This window comes from Theropithecus gelada, chromosome X, assembly GCF_003255815.1.
Source record: "Theropithecus gelada isolate Dixy chromosome X, Tgel_1.0, whole genome shotgun sequence".
In the NCBI taxonomy this organism is placed as follows: Eukaryota; Metazoa; Chordata; class Mammalia; order Primates; family Cercopithecidae; genus Theropithecus; species Theropithecus gelada.
In genome coordinates, this window is record NC_037689.1 from 22,053,301 (window position 1) to 22,062,535 (window position 9,235).

The 9,235-nt window shown below is 40.6% G+C and overlaps 1 pseudogene across 1 annotated transcript; it reads right to left on the reverse strand.

Annotated features, from left to right (window-relative positions):
- Positions 1–217: 217 nt before the first annotated feature.
- LOC112615121 lies at positions 218–953 on the reverse strand (annotated as a pseudogene). The gene has a single exon (XR_003117285.1). The product of XR_003117285.1 is annotated as a peroxiredoxin-1 pseudogene (transcript).
- Positions 954–9,235: the final 8,282 nt, after the last annotated feature.

Sequence of the window (9,235 nt, forward strand, 5' to 3'; positions counted from 1 at the left end):
CTTCCTGGTTTAGTCTTGGAAGAGTGTAAGTGTCCAGGAAATTATCCATTTCTTCTAGATTTTCCAGTTTATTTGCGTAGAGGTGTTTATAGTATTCTCTGATGATAGTTTGTATTTCTGTGGGGTCGGTGGTGGTGATATCCCCTTTATCATTTTGTATTGCGTCTATTTGATTCTTTTTTTTTTTTTTGAAGTCTTGTGTTTTACTCATGGGAAAAAAAAAAAAAAAATACAGAAGAGGTTTTGTTCTCATGGCTGCCCACTGCAGCCTGGCACTAAAACAGCCCAGCGCTCACTTCTGCTTGGAGAAATATTCTTTGCTCTTTTGGACATCAGGCTTGATGGTATCACTGCCAGGTTTCCAGCCAGCAGGGCACACTTCCCCATGTTTGTCAGTGAACTGGAAGGCCTGAACTAGTCTCAAAGTCTCATCCACAGAGCGGCCGACAGGGAGGTCATTTACAGTGATCTGCTGAAGAATACCCTTATCATCAATGATAAAGAGGCCCCTGAATGAAATGCCTTCATTAGCCTTTAAGACCCCATAATCCTGAGCAATAGTGCACTTCGGGTCTGATACCAAAGGAATGTCATGGGTCCCAATCCTCCTTGTTTCTTAGGTGTGTTGATCCATGCTAGATGACAGAAGTGAGAATCCACAGAAGCACCAATCACTTGGTAGTTGAGTTTCCTAAATTATTCTGCCCTATCACTGAAAGCGATGATCTCCGTAGGGCACACAAAGGTGAAGTCAAGAGGATAAAAGAAGAACACAACATATTTTCCTTTGTAGTCAGACAGGCTGATATCTTTAAACTGACCATCTGGCATAACGGCTGTGGCTTTGAAGTTGGGGGCAGGGTGCCCAATTTTAGCATTTCCTGAAGACATCTTCCTATCAGCAGTCCTAACACAAGTCACAGAAACAAACCACCAATGCCAGGCAAGAACAAAACGCCGATTTCATGTCTTTCTTATTGTGAGTAGTGCTGTAGTAAACATATGCATGTGTCTTTATGATAGAACAATTTTTATTTCTTTGGGTCTATCTCATAGATTTCTTATTATGCTGATTTAATTTATATTTTTACTTCTGTAAGACTTTTAAAGTTATGATTAGAAATACTACTTCTCTTTCATTGTTTTAACCTTTTATTCCTTCAATTTTATTAGTATGATTTTCTTTGTTTCTCTTCCGTAGTATGTGATTATTTGGCTCACCCTGATTTCCCATTTTCCGGATTATTTTTAAATTATTTTTGATTTCTGACTTTCTAAAATGAAGTATTATTTTCTCTCTGTAAATAATGTGTGTAGAGACTTTATTCACGTAGATTTTTTTTCTATAGTTTTTGTATGCCCTGAGATGAACTGGGAGAGTGTTTTCAGCAACTGAAAAGTTTTGATTGCAATTCTTTATTTTTAAATATATTTGATGTTCCTCAATTGGCATGATGGTTAATATTGAATGTGAACTTGATTGAACTGAAGGATGCAAAGATGTTGTTCTAGGTGTTTCTGTGAGGGTGTTCTAGGTGTTTCTGTGAGGGTGTTGCCAAAAACGATTAATATTTGAGTCAGTGGTCTGGGAAAGGCAGACCTACCCTTAATCTTGGTGAGCGCCATCTAATCAGCTGCCAGTGTAGCTAGGATAAAAGCAGGCAGAAAATCATGAAAGGACTAGACTGGTCTATCCTCCCACTTACATCTTTCTCCTGGGCTTGATGCTTCCAGCCCTTGAATGTCGGACTCCAAGTTCTTCAGTTTTCAAACTCAGACTGGCTCTCCTTGCTCCTAAGCTCCTAAGCTTGCAGGTGGCCTATTGTGAGACCTTGTTATCATGTGAGTTAATACTTAATAAATTCCTCTCTCTCTCTCTCTCTCTCTCTCTCTCTCTCTCTCTATATATATATATATATATATATATATATATATATCCTATTAGTTATATCCCTCTAGAGAACCCTGACTAATACCGATTTTGGTACCAGGAGTAGTTCTAGAGGAACAGAATGTTAAGTTTGGAGTTCTTTTGTTGGTTTTGGGATTTCTGGATTTGGCTGATTAATATGATTGGACTGAAAAGTACTAGGGACTCTACTTCTAATAGTATGGAGAACACTGATAGTCCTTGGCATTAACTGTTTAGAGAGTTATGCAAAATAAATGCATTTGACACTCCTGATTCACCCCTCAGGAGAGGCAAGGAGTTTAGTGACTCTACACATAATACCTTTAACCATATGTGGAGAACCAAAGAGCATAATGAAGCTGGTTGGTTGCTCCTAAGTTCAGTGGACAAAGTGATGAAAGAAAATGATGAACTCAGAGTTTCTAACTCCTAGCTTCAGAAGCAGATACTCAGCCTCAAATCTGCTAAGATTGCCCTGAGTGAGATCTTATCTCCTGTAGAGAAAGAGCTGAAACTGAAAAAACAAACACAAGCTTAGTATGCGAGTGGCTGACCTGCAATAAAAGGTGCATGTATAGCCTCACTAGGTATCTCCTGTTAAAGTGAAAGCATTGATCAGAAAAATATGTGAGACTGCAACTTGGAATACAGACGTATGGCAGGACCCTAATGAAGCTGAGGATGCTGAGTTTGTAAACTATGATGAACCTTTTTTTTTTTTGCCAGAAGACACAGCTTCCCCATCCGCAGTCACAGCAACATCCCCTCCTAGACCCATGCTGCCATCAGCCTTTCCACCTTTGTCTGAGGAGATAAACCCTGCACTGCCTGAGGCAACAATGATGGCCTCCCCTGAGGCAGTTGCCAGGTAAGATAATGTTGATTCTTTCTCCTCGGGAGGCACCCCCAACACCCCTGTTTTCTTCTAGACCTATAACTAAACTAAAGCCCCAGCAGACCCCTAGAGGTGAGGTTGAGAGTGAGACCCATGAAGATGTGTGCTACACTTGAAAAGACTTGCTTGTGTTTTCTAATTTATATAAGCAGAAATCTGGAGAACTGGCATGGGAATGGATATTAAGAGTGTGGAGTAATGGTAGAAGGAACATAGAGTTGGATCAGGCTGGATTTATTGATTTGGGCCCATTGAGTAGAGACTGCATTTAATGTTGCAGCTTGGGGAATTAAAAAAGGCTCTAATAGTTTATTTGATTGGTTAGCTGGAATATGGATTAAAAGATGGCCCACTGTGAGTGAGCTGGAAATGCCTGATCTACTTTGGTTTAATGTAGAGAAAGGGATCCAAAGCCTAAGGGAGATTGAGATGGTGGAGTGGATTAGTCACTTTGGACCTCCTCATCTTAGCTGGGAGGGTCCAGATGATATATCCTTAAGTAATGCCTTGCAAAATAAATTTGGGAGTGCAGCACCTGCACCTTTGAAGAGTCCTATAATTGCTCTTCTCTGTATGTCAGATCTAACAGTGAGAACCACAGTCACTCAACTACAAAATTTAAATACAATAAGAATAATTGGATCCTGAGGAGCCAGGGGCCAAGTTCAAACATCAAAGGCAAGGCAGGTATAATTACTGTAATGGACAGCAAAGGCAAAGCAGAAATCAAAATAGTCTGACTCATGTAGAGATCTGGTGTTGACTAGTTAGTCACAGTGTTCCTAGAAGTGAAATTGATAGGAAACCTACTGCATTCATACTTAAGTTATATAATCAGAAAACTTCTAGGTCGAATGGATAAAAAAATTAATTTGAATTATAAGAACAGAATCATGACACCTCCATCAATTTCCAGACTTGAGCCACTTTATACACCCAAAAATCCCTTGAATGAAGGGGAGGCCATGTCCCTTTGAGAACGGATCCCACTACACTACCAACAATGTATGCTGTTAATCTTCTCCATCCTTCCTCAAGGGTAACTGTGCATTGGGGAAGTAAATATGACCAGACATTTTAGGGACTATCAGACACTGGATACGAGCTGACATTGATTCCAGGAGACCCGAAACGTCATTGTGGTCCTCTAGTTAAAATAGGGGCTTATGCAGGTGAGGTAATTAATGCAACTTTAGCTCAAGATTGACTTACAGTGGGTCCAGTGGGTCCCCGACCTTATCCAGTGGTCATTTCCCCAGTGCCAGAATGTAAAATTGGCAGAGACATATTTAGTAGCTGGAAGATCCCCTACGCTGCCTCCCTGATTGGTAGGGTGAAGGCTATTATGGTGAGAAAGTACAAATGGAAGGCATTAGAGCTGCCTCTACCTAGAAAAATAATAAATCAAAACCAATATTACATCACTGGAGGGATTGCAATGATTAGTGCCACAATCAAGGACTTGAAAAACGCAGGGGTGGTGATTCCCACCACATCCCTATCCAATTGTCCCATTTGGTCTATGCAGAAGACAGATGGATCTTTGCGAATGACAATGGATTATTGTAAGCTTAACCAAGTGGTTACTCCAATTGCAACTACTGTACCAGATATGGTTTCATTGCTTGAGCAAATTAACACATCTCCTGGTATCTGGTATGTAGCCATTGACTTGGCCCAATGTCCTGTCCATAAGGCCTGACAGAAACAATTTGCCTTCAGCAATACACTTATACTGTCCTACCTCAAGGGTATATTAACTCTCTGACTTTATGTCATAATCTTATTCGGAGTGACCTTGATCTCTGTTCACTTGCGCAAGATAACACATTGGTCGATTACATTGATGACATTATGGTGATTGAATCTAGTGAGCAAGAAATAAACATACTAGACTTACTGGTGAGATATTTCATGCCAGAGGATGGGAAATAACTCCACCTAAAATTCAGGGAACTTCTACCTCAGTAAAATTTCTAGGGGTCCAGTGGTGTGGGGCCTGTCGAGATATTCCTTCTAAGGTAAAGGATAAATTGATGCATTTGGCCCCTCCTATAACCAAGAAAGAGGCAAAACACCTAGTGGACCTGTTTGGATTTTGGAAGCAACACATTCTCCATTTGGGTGTGTTACGCCAGCCCATTTATCCACTGACCCAAAAGACTGCCAGTTTTGAGTGTTGCTCAGAACAGAAGCTTCTACAACAGGTCCAGGCTGTTGGGCAGACTGCTCTGTCACTTGGGCCATATGACCTAGCAGATCCAATGGTGCTTGAGGTATCAGTGGCAGATAAAGATGCTGTTTGGTGTTTTTGGCAAGTACCCATAGGTTAAGCACAGCAGAGGACTCTAGGATTTTGGAGCAAGACCCTGCAATCTTCTGCAGATAACTACTCTCCTTTCAAGAGACAGCACTTGGCCTGTTACTGGGCTTTGGTGGAAATTGAACATTTGACTATGGGTCATCATGTCACCATGCTAGGTGAACGGCCTATCTAGCTGATGCATCTAGCCATAAAGTGGGTCATGCACAGTAGCATTCTATCATCAGTAGAAGTAGTATACACACGATTGGGCTTGAGCAGGCCCTAAAGGCAAAAGTATGTTACATGAGGAAGTGGCTCAAATGCCCATGGTCTCCATTCCTGCCACCCTGCCTTTTCTTCCCCAGCCTGCATCAGTGGCCTCATGGGGAGTTCCCTATGATCAGCTGACAGAGGAAGAGAAGACTAGAGCCTGGTTCACAGATGTTTCTGCATGATATGCAGGTGCCACCAGAAAGTAGAGAGCTGTAGCACTACAGTCCTTTTATAGGACATCCCTGAAGGACAGCAGTGAAGGGAAATCTTCCCAGTGGGCAGAACTTCGAGCAGCGCACCTGGTTGTGCACTTTGCATGGAAGGAGAAATGGCCAGATGTGCAATTAAATACTGATTCATGGGCTGTAGCCAATGGTTTGGTTGGATGGTCAGAGACTTGGAAGAAGCATGAGAAAAATTGATGACAAAGAAATTTGGGGAAGAACTATATGGATGAACCTCTCTGCGTGGTCAAAAACTGTGAAGATATTTGTATCCCATGTGAGTGCTCATCAATGGGTGACATTGGCAGAGGAGGATTTTAGTAATCAAGTGGATAGGATGACCTGTTCTGAGGACACTGCTCAGCCTTTTTCCAGCCGCCTCTGTCATCGCCCAATGGACCCAGGAACAAAGTGCCCATGGTGGCAGGGATGGAGGTTATGTATGGGCTCAGCAACATGGACTTCTACTCACTAAGGTTGACCTGGCTACAGCCACTGCTGAGTGCCCAATTTGTCAGCAGCAGACCAACACCGAGTCCTCAATATGGCACCATTCCTCTGGGCAATCAGCCAGCTACCTGGTGGCAGATTGAGTATATTGGCCCTCTTCCATCATGGAAAGGACAGAAGTTTGTCCTCACTGGAATATACCCTCATTTCAGATATGGGTTTGCCTATCCTGCATGCAATGCTTCTGCCAAGACTACAATTCATGGACTCATGGAATGCCTTATCCACCATCATGGTATTCCACACAGCATTGCCTCTGACCAAGGCACTTACTTGACAGCTAAAGAAGTGCATCAATGTGCTCATGCTGGTGGAATTCACTGGTCTTGCAATGTTCCCCATCATCCTGAAGCAGCTAGATTGATAGAACAGTGGAATGGCCTTTTGAAGTCACAATTACAACATCAACTAGGTGACAATACTTTGCAAGTCTGGAGCAAAATTCTCCAGAAGGCCATGTATGCTCTGAATCAGCATACAGTGTATGGTACTGTTTCTCTCAAAGCCAGGATTCACAGGTCAAGGAATCAAAGGGTGGAAGTGGAAGTGGCACCCCTCACCATCACCCCTAGTGATCCACTAACAAAGTGTTTGCTTCCCGTTCCCACAACAGGGATGCTGAGAGGGAGGAACGCTGCTACCAAGAGACAAAACAATTCCGTTAAACTTGAAGTTAAGATTGCCACATGGACATTTTGGGTTTCTCCTATCTTTAAGTCAGTAGGCTAAGAAGGGAGTTACAGTGTTGGCTGGGGTGATTGACCTGGACTATCAAGATGAAATCAGTCTACTACTCCACAATGGAGGTAAGGAAGAGTATGCATGGAACACAGGAGATCCATTGGAATCATCTCTTAATATTACCATGCCCTGTGATTAAGGTCATTGGAAAACTACAACAGCCCAATCCTGGCAGAACTACACGTGACCTAGACCCTTCAGGAATGAAGGTTTGGGTCACTCCACCAGTAACAAACAAACAACAACAACAACAACAACAACAACAACAACAACAAAACACGACCTGCTAAGGTGCTTGCTGAAGGCGCAGGGAATACAGAATGGGTAGTAGAAGAAGGTAGTCATCAATACCAGCTATGACCACTTGACTAGCTGCAGAAGTGAGGACTGTAACTGTCATGAGTATTTCCCCCTTCGTTTATTAAAACCATGTTTGTGTATATATACACTTGTACTAAGAAATATCTTAATTTTATTTCCTTTTTTCCTTTATCATGTGACATAAGATTTACAGACTTCATGTCAGTATTTAAGTATTGTTAACATTATGTAATAGTATTCAGTTTGGGGATTTGTATGTTTCTGGTTCTATGAAGAATAGTTGTATTATATTAGATGTAATTGTGACCTTATTATTGTCTTTATTTGAAGATTATACATAATCTCAGGAGATATGTATTGGTTCAAGTTGACAAGGGGTAAACTTGTGATGGTTAATATGAGTGTCAACTTGATTAGACTGAAAGATGCAAGGTATTGATCCTGGGTGTGTCTGTGAGGGTGTTGCTAAAGCAGATTAACATTTGAGTCAGTGGGCTGGAAAAGGCAGACCCACCCTTAATCTGGGTAGGCACCATCAATCAGCTGCCAGCCTGACTAGAATACAAAGCAGACAGAAAAATATGAAAAGACTACATGGCCTAGCCTCCCAACCTACATCTTTCTCCTCTGCTGGATGCTTCCTGCCCTCAAACATTAGACTCCAAGTTCTTCAGTTTTGAGACTTGGACTGACTCTCCTTGCTCTTCAGCTTGCAGAGGGCCTGTTGTGGGACCTTGTAATCGTGTGAGTTAATACCTAATAACATATACACACACACACACACACACACACACACACACACACACACACGCACATACACATACACATACACACACACGTATACACACACACACATATATATTTCTTACAATAAAACATTTATTTAGACACATTTATTAAACATTTATTTAGAAACATTTATTAAAATACAGTAAAAGAGTATCTTACAGCAAAACATTTGTTTCATTTTACTTTAATTTTGAGGAAGGACATTGCTGTGTCTATCAATACTTCCAACATTATTTCCTTTCATCTTCAAGTCTTCAAAGACAAATTCCCCTTCCAAATTGCCTCTCCCAACCCAGTGCAAAAGTTGCTACCACTCATACCTGTTTTATATAGTTTCCAACTCATGGAAAAACTCTGATTTTCCTGGTGTAATTGCATCTGTGTTCTGAGACTGCTAGGATACTATTTTACTGGTGCTTCTGAAGTTTCTATTTGGACTTTGAAGATTTTTTCAGCTGGTTTCAATCGTTTATGTCCCGTATCCATAAGTCAATTTAAGTTTTATTGTCTCCTGACTCCCAGTTATACTGTATTATGCTTTTATTTAGTATCCTCATCTCTCTTTACACTTTCCTGTGGATGTCTGTAATGACTTGGAATTCAGTATCTAATGGGAACCAAGGAGTCCCAAAATATGACTTCATAGCAAGCTATCACATTTCTTCTCCTGTTTAAATAATATTTAGAATGAACTCGCTAACATATGCACTTTTGCACTTCAATATTCTTTCAATTTTCCAGCTCAGTATAATTGTATTTTAGATTACATAAGAAACCAGTTTCTTATGGGGTTGCTCTCAGTTACCCAATCTTTACCCTCTCTTAAAGGTACTAATGAGTTATGCCCCAAATTTTTCAGTTATAGTTAATGAATGCACTTTATTCACAGTTTGAATTGGCATTACTTAAGATAAAAAATATATAGGGCAGAGAGAATGAAGTTTAAACTGATAATTCTGGGCTTAAGTTTTTGTTCTGGCAACCAATATCTGTTTCCAATTGGATACGTTATTCAGCCAATTTATACCTCAGTCTTCTCATCCATGTCAAACATGAAAATTGATAATTTAAAATCAGATGTATGGATTAAGTATGATTCACATAGAAGTGTTTTATGAAGCTTATGCTTCATAAAAACTAGGAGTTAACAGCAATGAATGAGATATTTTATTAAAATTGTTTTAGAAGGATATTTTTAAATAATTCATGATATTAGTCATTGTCTAAGTTTATTATCTATAGATGGGTTAAAAAATAATGAAATC